The sequence below is a fragment of the Pelophylax lessonae genome (genome assembly GCF_965119305.1).
Source record: "Pelophylax lessonae genome assembly, chromosome: 7".
Classification (NCBI taxonomy): Eukaryota; Metazoa; Chordata; class Amphibia; order Anura; family Ranidae; genus Pelophylax; species Pelophylax lessonae.
Window position 1 is genome coordinate 150285280 of NC_138774.1, and position 15976 is coordinate 150301255.

General features: G+C 39.0%; 1 protein-coding gene across 1 annotated transcript in view; it reads left to right on the top strand.

Annotated features, from left to right (window-relative positions):
- Positions 1–2576: 2576 nt before the first annotated feature.
- Positions 2577–15976, top strand: part of TRPC5 (transient receptor potential cation channel subfamily C member 5) — a 516224-nt gene continuing 502824 nt past the window's right edge. Inside the window, exon 1 of the mRNA XM_082263564.1 lies at positions 2577–3113. The gene's annotated coding sequence lies outside the window, so the exon portion shown is untranslated. The remainder of the gene's footprint in view (positions 3114–15976) is intronic.

The following is a 15976-nucleotide window of genomic DNA, read 5'->3' on the forward strand; positions in this document are numbered from 1 at the left end:
ATACATACAGTGTGTATATATATATATATATATATATATATATATATTTATAGAAAAAAGCTAATTTTTACAAGTAATCTGCCCGGCTTTACAATTATAAAGTCAATACAGAGTGACAAAGTGTGAGCAAGTCTGAAATTGAAAAATATATGAGGCACCCTGGGAAAGCACACAACCAAAAGCCTCACAGACACAGACAAACCTCAGGACAAAGGATCTTTTTTTAAAAATGAAACACCTCCATTACATATGTTTTTATGCACATGAAAAAGGATAGTTTTGTAGTACTGATCCCACTTGACCTTCATGCCTTTTTTCTGACACTTTTGCTTATTTAAAAATCAGTATTTTTTTGCTAAAAACATTATTTAACATTAGTTACAACCCTCAAACATGATATATTTTATAAGCCATACAGAATAAAATGGTGGGTTTTGAAATTTTTTGTATTGCCATCACAAAGAATGTAAACATCCTTTGTGACAGCAATAGGCACGTGACAGGTACTATTTATGGAGAGAGAATGGGTCTCTAAAACCCCAAATCCCTTCTCTGCTCTAAAAGCATTTGATCACACCAAGATCAGGGTGTTTGAATGCTTTTGATTTTTGAAAATGGTACCGTTATAAACCGGAAGTGATGTTAGGTCATCGCTTCTGGGTTACTATAGCTGAGAGCCGAACAATGCTGATCCGGTCATTGTTCGGCTCTCCGATCAGCTGGTATAAGCACCGGCTTAGGCGATTGGGACTCCTGTTGCAGGAGAGCTGACCAAGGACAGCTGCAGGCATCATCATCCCTGTATACCCACTTGAAGTCGTGCCATGTATGGGTACAATGCTGGTCGGCAAAAACCCACAGCTGTTCAGACAATGAACACCTTGGTCAGGTCTATGTACAGCATAATGTGTGCAGTGCAGGGGTCAGAAGTAAGTAACAGGATGAGCACCACATTCACATAGTAGTCCTCCATTACATTTTCCCTTACATGCGATGCACATTATAAATTTGCCTTGCAGGTTAAAATAAAAAATTTACGGCAGTTTACTACCGCTTTAAAAGGGAACAGGCAGAATCACCAGGTAATTGTAACGACAACACAACTAATTCATTCTATGCATTAAGGTAAAAACATTTCTGCAAGCTGCTCCACCCCCCCCCCCCCCCAGTACCCCCTAAATACTTACCTGAGCATGATCTCGATCTAGCAATGTGCACGAGAGCAGAGGCTCTCTCTCTCCTCATTGGCTCAGACACTGCAGCAGGAGCCATTGGCTTCTGGTGCTGTCATTAACAGCCAGTGAGGAGGGAGCGGGGGGCAGGACTAAGCTGCACTCTGTATGTCTTATGGACACACACATTCGACTCAGGAGCTAGTGCACCCATAGAAAGTGGCTTGCTTTGGGGGCACTCAGTAAGGGAAAGGTGCCAGGAGAGCCAATAGGGAACCTGAGAAGAAGCGGATCGGGGCTGCTCTGTGCAAAACCATTGCACAGAGCAGGTAAGTATGAAATGTGTTATAAAAATTAAAAAAAACTGTGCCCTTCCAATAACTTTAAAGCCAGAGGATCAGCATGACAGTGAAGCAACTAGCATTTTCACAAGGATAGGCTAGCAATGGCAGTCTCTGATGAAAGTCTGCTTCTTTGCAGCTCTCACAAATCTGCCTTCTGGACTCTAATTATGTTCTGTTTAGATGTAGCACACTGTCACTCCAATCATTTTAAAGCGTTTATCTTCTGCACAGTAACTATTGTATACAATGTAAATCGAGCAAGCGGTTTACTTTATGACTGGAAATCGCAATGCTTTCTTTGGATACGCGATCACAAATTGGCTTTGCACTGTATTATGCAGCAGACCTGTGCATTGTCATCCCTTACAATAAACAAGATGGTGTTTTTTTTTTTTTAGAACGTGTGACTCGTAAACACTTAAAATGTAAGGGCAGCTAAGCACACTTTCATGCCAGTGGCCCTATCTGATTAAAATAAGTGAACATTCAAAATCCCCCTTTTTATTTCCTGCAGGATGCCTAAAAGTTCTGAAGGCATTCAGCAGCTTACCCATAATATATTTCATTCTTTAAATGCACAACCAGCTGTCATCGCTATAGTAACCATAACCAACAGGACAGTCCCAGAGCCTGCTGATTAAATCCAAAGCTTGATGCTGTAGTGAAGTGACATTAACCACTTTTTGCCTGGTTTTATTGGATCCAACAATTCGCTGCATTCAAAGTAGTTAGTTGTAACCCTTAGCTGTCAGGCATTAACACAGTACAGACACAGCCTGCTTTTTTTTTTTTATCATACAAAGCATTAGCTTGGGCTGAAATACAATTGAAACAGTAATTGTGTCCGATTCTTGCAATTATCTGTTAAATAAACCCAAAAGGAAAAGGGTCAAACAGGTGGAAACGTAGTACCCTTGTTCACAATCATTAGGGCGCAAACTGGAAATTGCTTGTGAGCATGCATCTGTATTTGGTGCGTGTATATGTTTGCAAGGTGTTAGGCAGAGGCTGACAGAGGGAGAGATAGGGTGGGAGGGAGAGGATAGAGGGAGGTGCATGCATTTCACTGACTGCTGCTTCTGCTCCTTGAAACACACACACATACAAGCATCATACAACAGCATCCTCAGCCATCATCTAAAGGTAACCCTTCACAGGAAGCAGAAGCATCCTCTGATCAGTCTGGGAAATTACCACTCATGGCATTGTGCAATGCAACAGTCAGTTATTCTAGGGGTATGGTAAACTGCCCCCTCTTTTTCTAGAGGAAGATGCTTTCATCTCTAGAGGTCTATTGAATTAAAGAAACCATGATCTTGTTGCTGTATATTATCTCTAAATGGAGAAGGGGATATTGGTTCCTTGGATCGGGCTGAAGACACTATAAGGAGAATTTGATTGTTATATATGGTTTTTATTACGTATTAATTCTTTGGCATTTTACTACCATGGGGAACTTTGGGCGAAGATAGACAAAATGTGGGACTTACTGGACTTACTGGGCTGCTTCTCAGGTTGACAAGAGGATGTATAGAAGAAGTGGATGCGACACACACAAGCAGACCTTTGATCATGTAGACCTTAAGAGTCAGCCTAGGTAAGTCCACACCATTCACATCTATTGTTCTCCTGTGTAATGATGCACAGAGGGGCCTGGAATATATACGCTATAGATATTATTTGCCTAGAAAGATATTGATAAAACAATAAGATGAATAGTAATTTGTAATAGCTGTAACAGAATATCAGTTCATGGTGCAGCAGTATATGGTACATCCTAAACCAAGACAATATGTATAATCAACCATGGTGTTCGACAGCGGCTTAAGTATTATAGCCCAGCAGAAGGGAAAAGCCGGAGTTAAGGCAATTAAAGGAACCTGATGTTTAATCCACACAGTGATTCAGTGAATTATATCTGCTGCATTGCTGGAATCTTGAAATATTAGTTGAGCTTTTATCTGACCCAGTTTTCTGCTGCTTAGAAATTTGGTTTGTATAGTCTCAACCAGGGAACAGTTGTCATACCTGTAAATTATTTCAGAGTAATCTTTGACCTTTAAAATGTCAGGTTTACAATACAAAATCCACTACGGTGTCAGTGCTGCACAAATTCATAGTCATTTGCTGCGTGATGTAATGCCAGATCAGAATGATATAAGTTAGCTGACAGCTGAAGCTTACGTAGCCACATTTTTGTCAATTTTTTTTTACTATATAGTAATTCTTTTCTGCATAGTGTCTTTTATCTTCAGCAAAATTCAACTCAGAGATCAGTATTGTGAATATGTGATATACGTTGATCTGTAAGGCGCACAGATTCTGGAAGTGGAATACAGAGCATACGTAGAATTCCTATTTATTACCAAGTATAATTTGTTTAAATCTATCTGAGGATGAACTGGGATTGATGCTACAAATGTTTGTCTGTTCCTTTGATGCGTCTTAATCCTGTCTGCTTTCAAGTGCGGATGCTGGCAAAATAAATTAGGGCACAAATCTGCACCAAATGTTATCTCACCATATCGCCAAATGAAATACAAATGCATTTATTTTGAAATCCTCATATTTTATTAGTACAATTATACCTTTAGTATCCATGAATATTTGCAACAGGTACTGCACTTGCTTTACTTACCCAGCAAAATCAATCCTGAAATACAGCAGCCAAGCTAGCATGACATTTGCCTACATTTTTTTTTTTCTGGATCATTCACCAGAAGAGGCCATATTACAAGGCTTAATACAGTATGCCTCCTGGAAGCTTCTAAATGTAGGGTATTAGGCTTTCCAGCCCCACTGAGCATACAGACACAACATACAATGATGCTCACATCTTATTGGTTGCATAATCCTGGATCATTGCAGAAGCAAAGAACAACAATGAACGCAGTCCCTCGTGAGTGATAACACACATAGTGAAAAGTTTTCCAATTAATATGAAAATATTGATAACAGTAGTGGTTGCTGACAATTGATTCAAGAGCAAGGGGCAGTCCACAGACCATATTCTGCCAGTATGAGCTAAACGAGTTCTGAATCATTTTTGAATTATAAGCAGCTTTGGTAAATTTTTTCTATCGTATTGCATTTGACAGGCAACTTTTTATTTAAAATATATTGAAATATTTTTCATTCATTTTTAAAATCATAAGGTATTTTTAAAAGCAGTGTGTGGTCTTTTTGAAGCTAAGATAAAAATATGAATCTGATCAGTTTAATGTAAATAATTCATTTAATGTGTATTGATATTTTACTAACCATACATTACCATATGTCAGTAGGTGCTGCCACATTTGCTCATTGTATTAGGATATGGCACTTCCTGGTAAATAGAGCAGCATAGTGATTGTGTTCTGCTAATATTCTTACCTCACTGTACATCTATACGTCAGCTCAGGCTGACTGAAAAAAGACACCTTCAAAGCAGTAATAAACCCAAAACCAAAAATGTAATATATTACAGTTTACCAATCATTAGATGTGGTGGCTGCATCCATTTTCTTTCCTTATTTTTTATTCTCTGTTTTCACCTGGTGATCTGGCCAGTAACACACCTCCTATATTAGTGATACCGAACTCTGGAGGAATGAGCACAAGAGGCACAGCAGACAGCAGCATTGTCAGTATGTGGAGGAGGGTAATATTGAATATATTACCAGATTTAAATATACTAACAAATTAAAGCCAAACTCCAGCTAACATTTTAAAAACAATTACAGGAAACATTTTTTTTTTTTTTACTTTTGGGATAAAGATTTTACATGACTAATCACTCCTGCCAGTGTTAATTGGTTTGTCACTTTCATGTAAACTAATACATTCTGCTGGAGAGCTTGTGCTTTTGAAAAACAACAGACTTGCTGGCTGGACCACCAGATGAAACTAGAAAAAAGAAAGCCTAACAAAGGAAACTAGTGACATCATATCTAAGCACACTAATATAATAAATGTTTGCTTTTGGTTTTAATATTGCTTTTATACTTGCTGTGTACTTGATTTTACCTCAGCAGTTGTACAACTGGGATGCATACACTGCCTAAAATGCAGAAACACAAAAATTTAATCAAGGAAGAATCTACAAATCAATATTTTATTGATAATCATTAAACTCATATACAGCTAGCATGTAAAAGAAAAAAATGTGTGTGTGTATATATATATACATATATTTTAAGTAAAGTTTACAATAAAAATCAAAATGTGTACTTATTTCGTCCCGGTTCACGCTACCGGGCGACTGGTCGGCCTGACAAGTCGCGGTCCATTCTGTGCTACGGAAACCGTTCTAATAGGAGCGACTCAAGTTGCTCCAACTTAGAAAATTGTTCCTGTACTACTTCGGGGCGACATCGACTCGACTTGCATTGACTTCCATTATGTGAAGTCCGTGCAAGTTGTGCCGAAGTCACGGTGCAGGCAACTTCACAGGTCGCCCCCGGAGTCGGATCGCCATAGTGTGAACCGACACTAAATGTACTACAAATTTTTTCATTCACAAATATGCACATTAGGACAGCTGGATGGATTCATGGAAGAATCCTTAAAGCCAAATTAAACCCTGAATTAAAACCAGCTAAATACATTTCAGGGCTCTGTTAGGCTTTACTATAAAAATGGTCATGCTTATCTTTAGAAGATGTATATTTTTGAATTTTTTTTTTCTAGCTTTGCTTGAATCTGATACTTCACCTTACCGGAAGTTTGACAGTTGATTTACCTCACTTGCTGTCTTCCACTTCTATAAATGTATATCTATGCCAAATTAGATGGCCCGTGATACTATTACAGAAATGTAAATATGCTATATCTGATAGAGACACCTCCAATGGAAATAGCCAGTTTATGATTCAAGGGCTGCATTCTAGTTTGGCAGTCACCATACTGATGTAGTCACCTTACTTGTGCCTTTACTGCCTCTGAGAGAGTGGGTTGGCCTAAGGCATCTCACTCAGGCTTTTAGATCCTTGAGAAATTGCTAACAAAGTTGCCAACAGACCATTACCTCCACTAATCCCTGTGTTGGTGTGACAGCCAAAGAGTTATGCCCCATACACACGTGCAGATTATCTGAAGACTTTTGTCTGTAGACTTACCAAAACCATATAATATGAGGTCAAACCTAAACACTTTCAATTTGTATGCAATCCGGCACCGGCAGGCCCTTGCACTACATAGAAAAGGTAAATCTGAAGACAAAAGTCTTCAGATAATCTGCACGTGTGTACGGGGCATTATTTTGATAGTAAAGTATTTAGTTGTTGAGTCTCTAAAGCTCCCTGATTCCCCCACTGCAGCCCACAGGTCCTGTATTCTTTGTGTATTCTGATGTAGCAAATAAGAATCTGCTACCAGAAGCTATTAGAAGGAACTCTGGGTAAATTCGAAAATGGACTAAAACCGTTCAATTATCTAATGTACAATAATCACTCCAATACTACATTTATCTTAATACATCAATTTAGCCATGCTGCTGGCTGTTGTCAGTACACAAAACAACTCATGGTGTCGCTCAGGCCTCCTCACATTCTCCACATCCTGTGATTGACAGGTTAATGGCAAAAAAAGGACCTGTCCTATCTAATGTTTATCACTCCCTGGGGGTTCCAACAATTGTGAATTTGCGTGAGCCTCTTCATTATTCACATGTGGTTAGACTTTGGTCTTTCAGTAGAGACATAGTCAAATACCATAGGGCACTGGAACAAAATGTGAATGGATCCTCTACACATTATACCAATGTTGTTTATAATACCAATGGATTCTTGAGTTGCTATTTTTTAATAAAATGGCATATATAGTGTTTTCATCTGAAGATGACTAAAAGGGCCTACAAGAGTTTTTTTCTTTTTTGTTAGTGAAAGGACGTGAGTAAACGATTAGTAAAAACTAAAGGCCCGTACACACGTACCGATTGTCGGCTGTAAATATTCGATCTGCCGATTGTCGGCATGTTAGTATGATGCTTCCAACAACCGAATGCGACTTTTCGGCTGAACAAAATCTGGTGTGCAGGCTATAAAATTTTTGTAGGCCAACAAAGAACGGCCGATTGTTCGGCAGTCAGTACAGATTTCGGCTGACAAAACAGAGAAGAAAAAACACACGGAAAGTTAACCATCACATGACATCACTTCTGCAGTTGGTTGTTGTTGGCCAACAAAATTCGTGTGCAGTCTTTAGCACTTTTCAACCTACATGACAGCACCGGACAAAAGACGGCGGAACGGTCGGCCGACAATCTGTGCGTGTGTACGGGGCTTTAGAGTAACAGTTGGCTTCTTGGATTCTAGCATACCTGTTCAATAAAGACAAGAGCTAATCATGTTAATTTTTAAAATATATGTATGAAAAATAGTCTTGAGAAGTGATTATACAATAGTATCATAGAAAAAGGTAACCCATGCAAAGCCCTTGAGTACATGCTGCGGTCTGCAAGCACTAGAGGATCCAAGCACCCCTGTGTCTGTGAAAAATGTTTTGGGAAATATATCTTCTGTTGTGATAATATGGTGCACTAAAACAAAAGTGAAAAATGACCCAAATCAATGGGATAACAGAAATTAATCAAATTTGACATTTGAATAAAACTTCATCTTCACAAACTGGTGACACTAGTGATGTTCATAGTGATAAATCAACATAAAACTTAAAAAGTTCATAAGTGTCCATAAATGGGTGATGAGTTGAAATTGTGAAAAAATGAAAACGACGTGCTTCCAAATCCAAAGTGTAAATCCACCACCTAAGTGAAATTCCTCCTTACCAGACGGAAAAAGTAAGGTGCCAAAATATAACGAATGAACTGAAAATAAGACAGGAAATCCCACAGTGCTCCAAAACGCCTTGTGAAAACACCCAAATGAGTCTCTTACCAGATAGCAACCAATATGCGCTTGTAAATCACTCCCAGAGAACACTATCTTCTCCTCCTCATCCGCAATCAAGCAAATATCCCCAATGTGTCAAGCTGACGATCACTCTCCAACATATGACATAAAGATAGAAGCGGCTGATAGTGTATTACCTCTTAGACTTTATTAAAACAAACGGTATTGCACTTACATGAGTTGTTTTGTATTCAGCATAGGTTACAATTCATGCAGGGAATTTCTAAAGATGCTCGTGTCCGGCTGCAACATATGTGACGGGTACGCCTCCTTTCTGACACGTTTCCTCCTATTGGACTTCGACTGAGACAGGACAATAAATATTGGACTAACTTAAAGCAGAACTTGAACTCTTTAGGGAATTTATGAGAAAAGTATGTTATTTATTTATTTTTTTAAACTATATAAGTAAAACTACCCAAAACTTCAATGAAAGAAGAGTATCAAATTTGCCTAAGCCGCACTGAGCTTTTCCTCTTTTCTCCACTTTTCTATACTAATTTCCTATAATTCTTGCACCATTTTTCTTACTTCCTCTTTCCTTTACAGAAATTGCAGATCCTATCTTGTAATAATGTCAAAACTGAAATCCCACAAAGACATCAAAAGTAAAAGGCACCCCAGCAATTGATTTCCATGGTACCTTTGTTTGGAACATTGAGCAGAAAGCAGTTGTTATGATTCCATTCCTGAGCACCATTGTGGTGACCATAACATACATACTCAGCCTGTCATTGCAGCATCCTAAAGATATAGTGTTCTGAAGCACATCTTGGAAAGATTCCAGATGATGGAGATATAAGAGCATATAAAACCTATATTCCATGATCAGAATCAAGAATCCAAAGTGACAACATTTGTAAATGGTATAATGATCTGTGCTAGGTCAATTTTTCAGTTTTTTGACCTTTGTATGACCTTTATTGTCCTGTTTTAACACTTGTTCCATGGTACCAGGACCACTTTATGACACAAAAAGAATTGGGATTAGGAATAATTGATGGACCCCAGGCATATCAAACTGCATAGTGGGGGTTTGTAACATTTTTTTAAATAAATCACAGATTTGTTAAAGCTCTTAAGTTATGGTTATTAACTGAACTGAGTGTAAGACCATCCTTACCAAGAGCCAACTTGAGCACTTTGGAAGAAACACAGGAAAGCAAATTGTTAGTTTACGTAATATTTAGTATGCATATTGGCAAAAAAATAATGTGATTGTAAACACGGGGCCTTGTACTGTATGTGTTACTTTAGGCAGCACAAAATGCAGAGTCTCAAGATTATTTGGACTGGAAACTTAATTTTAGTATTTTTTTTTAATACAGCACCAAATACATTAGGTATGTTTAATGGTGTGTATCCGATTACCTACAGGTGACTGGTGCTTCTGCAAAAAACCATCCCTGCAGTGTCTCCCAGCTGTCAGATTCTGCCCTGTGTGTCTTCAGGCACTGTGTGATGAAATTTCACATCGCAAAGGATGCCAATCACATCTAAAAAAAAAAACAAAGTACTTTTGCTTTCACATGATTGAATGATGGAACTCAGCAGAGCTTCACTTCATTCAAAATTCAGCTTTAAAGCACACTGATCATTTTAAAGTGCAATTGTCATAAGAAAATAATGGGGATGTCATTGCTGGTCTCCTTTTGAAAATGCTTGTTGCTAGATTGTATCTGGCTTCAATACTTTTAAGTCACCCATCCTAAATAAGTATGCTGTAAATGATTGTAAGTAAAGAGTTGGGGTTCTTTATCTGTATACTTTTACCAGGTCAGTGATTTGGAAAGAAGTGAAGGCAAAGCATCAGTATGACAGGAATGCCTGGTACTCACGATGAGATCATCGGACGATTGATCATCTGTTTTTTTTGCATGCTACTCCCATATGGAAAAATTAAGAGTTTACTAAAGTTGTGAAAATTCTTGCAAGACAGAATGAAAATTTGGAAGTGATGTAATGTGTTGTAATATATTTGTATTGTATTTTTGAATGACAACTGTACTGATTAAATGAAAACCATACGATCTGGTATCATATGAGAAAAATGTTCGTGCTTGTCCGACTGGATAATATCAGATGAACTGTCATGATCACCTCTCGAAAGTTGTGTACCAATGATCAGATTATCTTAAGATCACGTTAAAAGCATTTTTTTTCGTACAATTTTCTGATTGTGTGTACGGCCATTAGGGCAGCTAACATCAGAAGTCAGCAAAAGCAAGCTTCTTAATTATCCAATGACAGGTGTAATTTAAATAAAAATCCCCATTCTTTAAAATATTTTATTACTATCTAGTGTTTTAGGGAACAGATAAATAAGTCCCGTTTCCTCACTAATTCAGGAGCTATTAACTTCAAGTCGATTGTTGGGGCCCCTTCCCTCTCCTTGCAGGTCCAGGTAAATGCAATTTTCTTCTTTAATAAAACAGCTGTGCACCCAGAAGGAGACTGTGAAGTTGCCTTTATAACTCAGCATTGCCTTAGCCCTCGTTCACATTGAACCCGGGTTTTAATCATGTGAGTTCAGCTGAACGCGTACAATTTCAAACCAGCATTTCAGTGCGAGTTTGGGGGTGATTTGAAAGACATCTGTGCAGGTTCATGCACAGATGTCTCACCCCAAAGTCACCAAAAGTAGTGCAGAAACTACTTTTGGAAATTGGTACGACACCACAAAGTCTGCGTTGTACCAATTTAGACAATGCCATTGCCGGCAATAGGCTGTGTTTTGGCATGAGATTTGACATGTCAAATCTCACCAATGGGAATGGGGGCTTAGATAGTCTGAGTAGTTGCTCTGGCTGCTATATCATTGGTAAATTCAGATTATTGAAGCTTAAACTAGGAATTCAGCCTTTATGGAATTTTTTTCACTGTTGGATAAAATGAGAAAGCAATAGAATGTAAACAGTCCAGTATTGCCTATTATGCATACATATTTGAATTTTTATGATTTGTTTTCTGGAGGTCTTTAAGGGTTTTTTTTTTTCTCCACAAATAATTTTTATTAAGAATAAAAAAAGTGGTACAATCCAGACAGGAAGTATATAACATCTTTGAACGAGAAAGGACCATGACAAGTATAGGTTTAGTAACAAATAACTGCCAACTGGCATGTGAATCAGAGACGATGTTCTGAAACAAAAAACATTATTGCAAATACAATATTTGTATGGTAAGCATAGTGATGTACCAAAAACTTCAAGACAAGGTATAGGAGTCTAGACGGGTGTATTTGATGCGTGGAGGAGAGTTTTTTCATATGAATATCGAACAGGCTTTCTTGTATTGCTTAAAGAAGGATGGGGCAAGATGAATTGGGATGGTCTGTATTAGGTAGGAGGAGGAAGTATAATCATTTTGATTAATGGCAAGTGGCCAAACCATGAGACGTTCAGGCCTGCCCATTCTTTTAAATCTGCTTGTACCTTAGTTAGGGCCATTTGAAAGTTCCAAATGTACAGGTCGTCTTTAAGACTTTTAAAGTATACCTATTTCAGCAAACAAATCAAATCTTTCAACTGTAATATATTACTTGATAGTTTATTATTTTTATTAGGCACAACATTTTAAAATACACAATTATGCTTTTAAACTAACATTTGCCATAGGCACCATTCACCAACCACAGTCTAACACATTTTGAAATGTCTCAGAGATTTGTTGACTGCTAATACAATGTGAGTTGCATAAATCGTTTTAAAGTAATGTGGTCCCATCTAAACATCCCCAGAGTGCCATGAATCCACTGCATGATTCATATAATTGATTACCAAATCTCCAATGGGCTTTTGCATCGCACTGAAAAACAATGATGATGCAAAGTGCAATTATAGCTTTTCATTCAAATTAATCTTAAAATGTTTCCAATCACTAGAGCAGCTACCAACAATTAATTCTCCCCAGTCAACATCTATTGCCTGCCTTTATAATTTTACATGTGAATGTTATTTTTGATATCTTTATAAATTACACCTGATCTTGAAGCTGCTATCAAACAACATTTGTTCTTTTTTACAGTGTTATACAACCACACCACAAGGCTGAGGAATAATTTAATGAGAAATACTAGACAGTATGAGACAACAAACATATAAAAACAAAGTGCACATGAATGTCTTTATAAAATAAAAGTGTTAAAGCGGAGTTCCGGGCACAAAATCGACCTTTTTTTTTTGTGCCCATCCGCTTGGTCTCCTTCACCTGAAAAGGAATTGGATAGTTAGGCATTTTTTTTTTTTCACTCACCTTGTAATTGTAGATTAAAAATACTCACCTATTCTGTACTTCCTCCCTCTGTGCCGCGGCTCCGCCGTCACTTCCTGTCTTGCGATGATTCCTGGGAGCTGAATGTCATTGCTCCCAGGAATCAATGCGACGGCACCGGCCCCGCTCGTCACTTCCGGGGCGATGCCGCATTTCCTGCTAAACAGCTTCTGGGCATGCCCAGAAGCTGTGGAGGAATGCGGCGCCGCACCGGAAGTGACGAGAGGGGCCGGTGCAGACGCATTCTGGGAGAAGAAGACGCGGAAGAGGATGCAGAAGAGGATTGCGCTGGCTTCAGCTGCCCACAACAGAGATGGCAACACTGGAGAAGAAATGTTAAAAGTGAGTATTTCTTCTTGTAGGTAAGTGTGAACCGGGACAGATCAGAGGCTAGCCATTGTGGAATGTACTAGCCCTGACTGTCCCGGGGGTATGTTCACTGAAAAATTGTTTTGTGCCCGGAACTCCGCTTTAACTGCCTAAGGGTCACCATACATGTTAAATCTTTGTACAATCAACTTTAAATTTACCAAAACTATGTAACATGAGCGCCTACCTAATCAATTTAAATCCAAAGATCCAGGGCCCTTCACTACATACTTGTTGGTAAAGCAAAATGGGATTGTACATTCAGATTGTAATGTGTGTGGTAAGCTTTGAATAGAGTAGAAAGGGATTAGAACACTTGTCAGTTTTTGTTGCTGTCTGTGCCCCTGTTTAAGAGATCCGCCCTCTCAATTTTCCCTGTTTACCATTAAAATTGAAAGTAAAAGAAATTCCAAAATTTTGGATTGTCCCCAGAAATGTAAAAGAGGGGAATCTTCCAATGGGGACACTAGTTCTGGCAAACTGGGGGTCCCCAAGAAATTCCTGTAATTTGCAAGGATTTATTCTCACTTCCTGTTTGGATATGGGACAGGAAGTGAAGGGAAATCTCCAAAATGGGACAAAGAGGGCAAAAAAAAAAAAAAAAAATTGACAGTGGTTAAAAGCCTCATTTGCTCTATCCAAAATGAAAAAAAATGCCTAAAGTGCTACTTTAAGTACATTACCTATAACCAATCAGAGGTTATCTTGCTCTGCTCGGTCTTCAGTATAGTGAATTCTGATAATTCCTAATTGAATAAGGTTACTTAAACTTCCATGAAGTTATATTCTTTAAAATTTATGAAAGAACAGCTGCATTTGTTTCTTGTCTCTACCCATATTTAAATATGCACTAAAAAAAAAAAAAAAGCAGAAGTTTGATGATGAAAGTCTATTAAAGGATCTGGTTGCTTGCAGAAAGGCAATACTGGTTTTATTTTAGGAACTTTGAGATTCTTTATTACTTGGTAAATATACAGTAATAATATGTAAAAACCAAAAAAAGTTTGCATTTGGCACCCTCAATAAGTGCAACAGAAAAGTAAGGGCTCTTTCACACGGGCGGTCCGATCAGATCCGCCTGTCAGTTTTTTAGGCGGATCTGATCGGATCCTCCATGCAGCTCTATGAGGCAGCGGGTGTCAGCGGAGACACCTCCGCTGACACCCGCTGCCATCCGCATCCGATCCTGTGCTGAAATCTGGACGGATGGAAACCCTATTTTTCCATCCGTTCAGTAATCGGAGCGGATCGGATCTGATGAGAGCGGACAAGCGGTCCGCTCTCATCCGATCCCCCATAGAGGGCAGCGGGGGCTGAGACACCTTCCTCTCCGCTCTCCGGAGGCGGACCGTGTGAAAGAGCCCTAACTCTCTATACCCCCTAACTCTTATCCACAATCTGACTCTTCTATCTTGCACACCATGCTCGCACCCAAGCCATTAAACTTAACCCATTCTCTGTATTAACCCACACCATAAACTTTCTCTAATGGTCAATTCTTAACTCAATCGTGGAAATGAACCCTTAGCACCAAACTCTAACCTCACTCTAACCTTGAAAATTACCCTTAGTGCTAGCTGTTATCTGTATAACCTTTACCCTAACTTCTAACTAGGCTTGACCTGAACGACCCCCATTCGATTCACACCAGAACTCGAACATCGTGAAAGTTTGGAACCAAATAATGGATTCCATTGAGGTCTATGGGACCCGAACTGGAAAAATCAAAATTGCTCATTTTGAAGGTTTATATGCAAGTCATTTGGCATACAATAGTTATGGGGGCCCAGGTACTACCTGGGGGACATGTATCAATGAAAAAATGTTTGTAAAAAACATCATTTTTAAATGAGCTGTGATTTACTGATTCTTAAAGTGAAAGCATCAAAATGAGAAATAACAATAAAAATGAAAAATTCCTTATAATATAGTGCCTGGGGGGGGGGGGGGGGTCCCCTTAGTCTACCTCTATAGAAGCTGCTGCAGAAATTTTTGCATTTATAAAGCCAAAAAAATTACATTTTCTCTGCAAGCTTTCTTTATTTTGTAAACAAGGACTTGGGGAGCCAGTCTGTATGATGAGGCCACAATGTAGTGCACTAGGAACAAGATTAGAGATTTTTTGGATAAATTCTGGTGTCTCATCCGCAGACTTTGGATAGAAGTAACAGGTGTAAAATTGGTCACTGGTGAAATCTTGGCTGTGGCTGGGGGAACATGACTGCCAATGTATGAGCCAGTGTTCTCCCCTCTCTGTAGGCTCATGTTCCTACTTTCCTCAACCTCAGAACCAACATATGAATCAAGTAATTGCTGTGCATCGTCAAGGAGCAAGTGCTGACGCTGTGTTCAAATAACTCAGCTGACTCCTCCATGCCTGATGCTGGGGCTATAGCTGTGGACAAGGAGGCAGATTTAGCCACTCTGTCAGCTGCAGTGGATTGCACACTAGTCTCTACTTGGGTGACGGAAAATGAGGAGGATGGTTTAGTAAGTCAGTCCACCACCTCCTCTACATGCTGTAGCTGGATAGCATGGGCAACATCACTAAACAGAGGAAATGATGCCCTGCCTGAAGACTGACCATATCCACCTTTGCCTGTGGACACATACGCTGCTGGCCCTCTCACAGTGCCATGAGAATGTCTGCCTCTCCTTGTTGGCCTCCCAGACATGATGGGAAGATCCTTTTTAACAAAATGTAAATAATATGTGCAAATATGTACATGGATGCACTTCAATCAATGGAAAGTGATGTTTGGTGCACTTTAACCTGAGTACTCACTACACAGACACACTCTACTGACACACTACAATATACTGCAGAAATCTGCATCAACGCATAGAAATATACTGCGTTAAACGTGCAGTAACGTACAGAAATATACTGCGTTAAACGTGCAGCAACGCACAGAACGATGCTGTGTTA